Source organism: Strix uralensis, chromosome 7, assembly GCF_047716275.1.
Source record: "Strix uralensis isolate ZFMK-TIS-50842 chromosome 7, bStrUra1, whole genome shotgun sequence".
NCBI lineage: Eukaryota > Metazoa > Chordata > Aves > Strigiformes > Strigidae > Strix > Strix uralensis.
In genome coordinates, this window is record NC_133978.1 from 33,826,130 (window position 1) to 33,832,866 (window position 6,737).

The window sequence follows — 6,737 nt, forward strand, 5'->3', positions numbered from 1 at the left end:
TCTGGAGTTATAGCTCTGTGCCTGGCCTTTTCACTTTGCACCCTATTAACTTCTCTACTGTTTGAGATGGTTCATCCTAAAACTCTCATCCTCTCTTGAATTTCTTTCCAGGTACACGTGGGCCTTGGGATAGCATGGAGCAAAAATCATGTGTAGCTTCTGGAGGGACAGGAAAGCTGGTAACAAAGTAGGACTGGAAAGGATGAGGTGTGTCTGGTCTGTTTCTTACCCTGCCCCTTTCAGAAGAAAGACATAGTTCTGAATGCTTTAGTGCCATTTCTCTGGGACATAGGATTATTTTGGATATTTTAGGATTAAGTGCTTCAAAGTCAAATCTGCAGCTGAGTGCATCCATTAAAAACAAAATACATCATTTCACAGATGTCACGCTACTTTTAGTGGCTTCAGAACATGATTTTACAGCTTAAAAGCAGGGGGGTAGAAAAGGAATGGCAAGAGGTAGATGCATATTTTGTTGCAGTTTTGAAATAGATTAACTCATTTTAGGTAATCATGTAAGAAAATACATTAAGCATTCTAATGGAGAAGAGGTAAAGAGAAAGGACACAATTTTTACTACCTTTTCTGTTTATTTTAGCATGTAAAACAATTAGCTTAAATATACCATTTCAGAGCTTAAGAAGCTTTTATGTGGAAATGCATGAGAGGTTGTTACTGTATGCTGATGTGAAAAAAGGCATTTATTTTCATTTCAGCAGTTGAAAAGATAGTCTTCTATGATGCCCTTCAAAAGGCAGTGTTTTGTTTTGCTTATATTGAATTGCTGTAAATCCTTAGCAGAACTTACTATTTTGTGAGTGGTATGTTCGTATGAAATCATTTCCTGCAGCTGGCTTTCCTAGGGGTCAACAAAACTGTTTCAGGTTCTTCAGGTGCATAGTACGCATTCCCAGTGTAAATGGAACATTGTGTACAAACACAAAATATATTTAGAAAACAAGGTTAATTCTCTGTAATCTTTTCTACGCAGATTGCTCTTTCAGTCAAATGTTATCCAGGCTGCATTAAACCTAGCTGCTGCTTTGCTGCATTGCTTTGTATACAGTTTCTTCTTACTTTGTGCTCTAATTTGACAAAGGGCAGACTCTGCTGATTTCTTGTCCAGGTGATTAATTTCACCCAGCTGCTGCTGGTACACAGAGAGATTACTGGCTTTAACTTCTGCATTCACTAGTTATGATTTCCTAGTACTGTGCTCTGTGCCTCTGCCAGAGACTAACCCCAGCAGCTCTAGCAGGAAGAAGCATGTGTCCACCTCATCTGTCCCATTCATAGACTGGATTGTAAAGTGTTGATGGTGCAGATTTCGTGCAAATAAACTAGATTGTGTTAGAAGAAGACCATATGTCTCACTGTGTTGCTCTGTTAACCTCCAGCAAAAGATAGAGTGGGGAACAGGGGATGGTAATATTCTAGTAATCCTCCCTCCAAGCAAGAGTTGGGGGAAAATGTCAACGAGGTGTATGGATACATAGCTAATTTAAAGCATGGGATTATTTCTCTTGACCTCAATGAGAGGACTCCTGCCCTGTTTTACTAAATTATGTAAGTTATTACTAAATTAAGGCCTTATGCATTTCATTTTCACCTATCATGTTTTTTTGTTCTTTTTTGGCTTTAGTAATGTAAACTGATGAATTGAAAAATTGCATTTCTTTTTACAGGAGAAAAAAAAAAAAGACAGAGTCAAATAAATATTAATGGTGTGGCACAACACTTAGAGTTGTTCCATGTCTAATGAATATGTAACAGTTCTATTTTCTGCTTAAAAACAAACACACAAAAATTGTCAGAATAGAATTAGTGTTATTTTTTAAAAATGTGTTTATCTAGGAAGTGCATTTCTCTAGAGAGTGCTATTAAAGTCTGTGCGGAATGGATAAACCTATTTGAGTGTGGTGGTGGTGATCTGTTTCTAGAGTTAGGAACGTGTAACTTTTATTGAATTGTATACCATTTCCCTGCACCAGTTTTATCTGTTCTCTGTGGTGTTGTAGAGGTGTATTACTGGAAAGAGCGTAGTCCTACAGTCTGAGCTGGTATTCAGCCATTCCTTTCTATCAATGGAAAGGTGAAGTAATCATCCCCACTCTGCCGCCTGCGTTAATGAATCTAAGCTAGTCCTTCAGAATTGTATAGAAACAACCCAGAAATAAGCCATTGTGCCACAGAGAAGGCAGTACATAATTAGGATTTGAGGAGATGAAATTTATCTGGAGGCAGAGCATGTTTTATGACTGCAAAGACAAAAGAAAAGTCCAGCAGGATAGCCTTTCCCATGCATGTGCACTCTGATCCTGAACACACAAAATCAAACAGCTTTTCCAAGGAAGTGCATCTTTTAGAAGAGTGCCCAGCTGTTGGATCACAGGAATAAAGCTCCCACCATTTTTCTGTGTGTCAGGATAACTGAGTAAACTTTCCACCTCTCCTTTGCTCGCTGATTCTGTTTTACTCTGCATTGCAAGGCTGTTTTTCAAGCCCTTCGACCAGCTCTTGAAATTTCTGCAGTTGTTGGTGACTGGTATACACACCAGATGTGGTTGGGAGAGCTCCTCTGACACTCCCTTTTGGTTTTCTTAGCTCATTTAGCTTGGAAAAAAGTAAGAGGGAATGCCTGGCAGCATCTCTTTTGTTACAGGCACAGACTTTCTTCTTTGTGCAAGATAAACCTGGCAATGAGAGAGGGCATTCCAAGGCTGGATCTTTCCTGGACTGCCTTTCTAATCTCCCTGTGTAAGAAATGCACAACCTTTCTTCCATCACTTCTGGAACATGCACATACTTGTTTTTTTTCAGAGCTGGACAGCCTTCCCCAAGCCCTTCTGCTCCTCGGTACCCAAGAATCATTTATCTCACTGCAACAATCCAATGGTTTCATAACTGGCCCAAGGCTATGAAGCAAAGTTACAGTCTAGGGATGTTGTTGACTGTGGTCCAGAAGAGAGAAAAAAAATTAGGCAGGAGCAAGTAATTGTTGAATGGCAGAAACAACTGGGAATTCTTGGTAAATCAAGAAAAATGGCTGGTGTCTGAAAACACTGGTGTGGTACAAGGCTGGGAAAAAAAGTGTTCTTTAGCTTTCAGAGGTGTTTTTATAGCACTTAGCTTTGTTCTTTCTTAACAATGTTACAGCTCTCCCAGAAAAGTGGTTTTATTGTTATCACGTCAAATCCAGTTGCAGGTTTTGGGAAGCTCAATTGATAAGCATGTGTTTATTTTCTGGCAAACTTTTAGGTATTTATAAATCGTTAAATAAAATGCAATAGGTAACCAGCAAAGTTGAAATTCAAATTTCAGTGTCCCCTGCAGCTCCTTTTTATGGGGTGCAGCGTAATTGCTCAGGAAGGCACAGGCATTTTAAGGAAGGGGGTGGCTGTGAGGAAAAAGAAATCTTCAGACTCTGTGTTAGTATGTTTAATCCTTCAGTGAGGAACATGTTTTTTTCGGTGTTCATTTTGAGGTAAGGTCAACCCAGCAATTTTTTAATTATATATAACCCAAGCAGCATGCTTCTTTCTGGAGATTTCTTTGACCCAGAGAGACCAGTGAGGAGCTGTTGTCAAGGGCAGAAAACACTTTGTGTTCCACAAAACTGATAAAATATCAGATGTGTGCCCATAATGAAAGAAGTTTTAGGCTATGTTCAGATTTACATTTACAACTGAATTTGTTGACATAAAGGAATAAGAAACTTTCTAATGCGTCAGCTTGTTTGTTTCCCAGAATGTTTTCTCATTAGGGGGGCTTGCTTCACTGCAATCACTATAATTTAACCCCATTGCTAAGTGCATCACAGTGTATGACTAGAGAGAGACTCAGTTCTTGACTCTAACATATACAATCTGTACTGACTCTAGCGTAAGCATCTGACCGGATGAGCTGAATGGTAAACTTCAACTGAGCACAGCTCCTTTTTTTATTTTTATGAGTATGAAAAGCCTTAAAAAGAAAGTGAGTATCAAAGAATGATTTCAAAGAATGGTTTGTATTTTGAAACCTTTGCTTTGGGAAATAAATCTGTCAGTAATCTCCCAGGGTTAGCAGGGAACTTTTCCAAAGCATGTCTATTTAGAGAGGAGGATTATTAGACATGCCATCGAATATTGGTCATTTGGTTCAATGAACTACTGCTCGGTGGGCCTGACTGCCAGCTAAGGGGTTGTTCCTCACTGGGGTCCTGTTATGTCACTAATACTTAATTTGAGTTTCATGTTTCTGTCATGCTGAGTTGGTCAGTATGTTGGCTGGCCTGTCAAGGTTACAGCCTGATGTATCAAAGCTTGAAAGCTGCCACACAGCTGGCTGAATGTAGGTGATCAAAATTAACTCTGTGGGAAAGATGCATCTTATCAAACAGCACAAGATGCACTAGGCATAAGGGTACACAGAAGAAAACTTGTGTGAGGAGAAGGAAGAATCTTTTGCTTTAAAAGTCGATTTTGTTATAATTTATTTTGTTTTGGTTGATCTAACTTGCACTAGTCTGTGCAGTCTATTGCAGGCTGAAGGTAGAATGAAAAGAAACTGCAAATTCACAGAAGTTCTTCAGGTCAAAACTATGATGACTAATTGAAGAACTGTCAGTGTCGTAAGTGTGCATCATGTAAAGGCACTTTTGAGTATTACTTAATACTTACCTGCTCATCTTCTTTCACATCTGCAAGTTCTTCATTTGCCCAGGTACATATCACAAAAGGTGAGCCCTGGAAATGAAGGTATTACACTTTAATTTTAGAAGCAAATGGTAGAGTCAGGACTGCTGACTTATGGTCATAAGGGTGACAAGCAGGGCTTTAAAGCAATTATTGAGGCATTTAGTTTACCTAGAATAGGATCTGGCATGTGAATGTGAGGCAGCATTAATGTGAAAAATTAGTGTTCCTTCCCCAACAATGTGCATATCACAGCAGACGATAAGTTTTACCTCTCCATGTGTTTCCCAGTATACAAAAAAAAAAAAAAAAAAGCCAGGCATATCATGAGGAGCAGAAGTAAACATCCATGTTTGTGGATGTAAACTCTTAACGGCAACTAAAATCAACAGTTCACTTAGTTGAGCTGAGGTTAGCAGCGAGTTACCTGGATCCTGGCTCGTCACCAAACTGAAATGCTGCTTGCAGTATAATTTAGGATTCATATACGTATGATTATTGGAAGTATAAGCTGGTATCTTAAGGTAGGAGAGGCAATTTTTTTGTATATAACTGGTTTTAAAATACTTGTGAGAGTAGTTTATAGTTCAATGTTATATGCCTTAAAAAGAAAGCCTCCAGCTTGCAGGTGATAAAGTCAAATTTGACAGAACACCACCCTTTACAGAACGTGCATATTGTGTGTTCTCCTCTCCCATTAACTAATTGTAAAATATCTGCTTGCCTTTTCTTGTAGCTAGATAACTTTTAACCAGTTCTGCTCAAAATCATCTGTGTAATGCCCAAATATTTCCACTGACTTCACTGACATTCCAGATTTATATTGGTGTGATGTAGAGCAGAAATCTGCCCCAGAGAACGTGGAACCCAAAAGGCATTCACTAAACCTGTTTTTTTTTAATAATTAAAGAAAAGTTGAAGTTGAATGTCATTTGTCATTGTCTCCCATTTGCTTGTACCTAGTTATGAAGGAAGAATGCAAGAAAACTATCCCGTTTGTTAGTTCAAAAGTAGTTCAAAAAGAAAGTCCAGTGCCTGAAGGAATATCCTTTCTAGCAGTAGTCTAATCTCTGCAGGTTATTGTTGGGAGTTATTTTAAATCAGCTTATCCTTAGGCTTTGCTGGCTGGAAGTACCTGTTATCTGCAATCCCGTTCAACTTGCAACTTTAAAATGTAATTGAGGATACTATTTCAAAGCACAGTACTTTCTGAAGCTCCATTTCTGAGAAGGATTTTGCACTTTAACATGTTGTCCTCTGATGCAGTGAACACTGACCTCTGTCCTGTTCTCAGTTCTAAAGTTAAAATGGAAAGGCTCTGGCATTCTTTAAAAGGTTTTTCAGCTAAATATCCTTTAATGTTTCTGTGGTCAACAATGCAGATGAAATTCAAAAGTCTGTCTTTTATTATTTTTCTTTAAAGAAGGGACTTGCTAAGGAGCAAATTATTCCATAAGCAACTCCTTTTTCTCTGCACTACTAAAGGAGTTCAGACATAAGGGCTATTCTTTTATAATGTCACATATTTGTACTGCACCCCTTACGTGGGGATAGAAAAATAATTTGCAAATGTTAATTAAGGAATTCACCCCAGTCAAGCGGTAAGACAACAACAGATCTTTCCTGGGAAAGAAATGAGTTGGGAGATGGCTGGCAGATGAGCAGTAGAGGGGCCTAGTGATAAGGCTGGGTACTGTCTTACTGACCGACTTAACCTCAACTTACTTTATCTTTGTCCTACCTTTACCTGTCTCTTTAGTCTGAAGTGATTTATGGCAAAAATAGCTTCCCAATGTGGACAATAAGGGCCCTGTTTCATTTTAGGTTCTAGGTACACCATAACTTAAATGAATTTTTGCTTGTGGATTCGCCGGGGTGTAGCTGCTGGTGGATCTCTGAGAAGGATCAACTCTTGGGCCAGCAAAGCACAGGCTGAGCTTTATGTCATGTTTCCTGTGCAAACTGGAAGGCAGGCCAGACCGCCGGGCATGACAGCGCTGTGCCTTAACTCCCTCTGCAGTGCTGAGATCCTCTGTGCCTGGTTCTGTGCTGCTGTGAGCA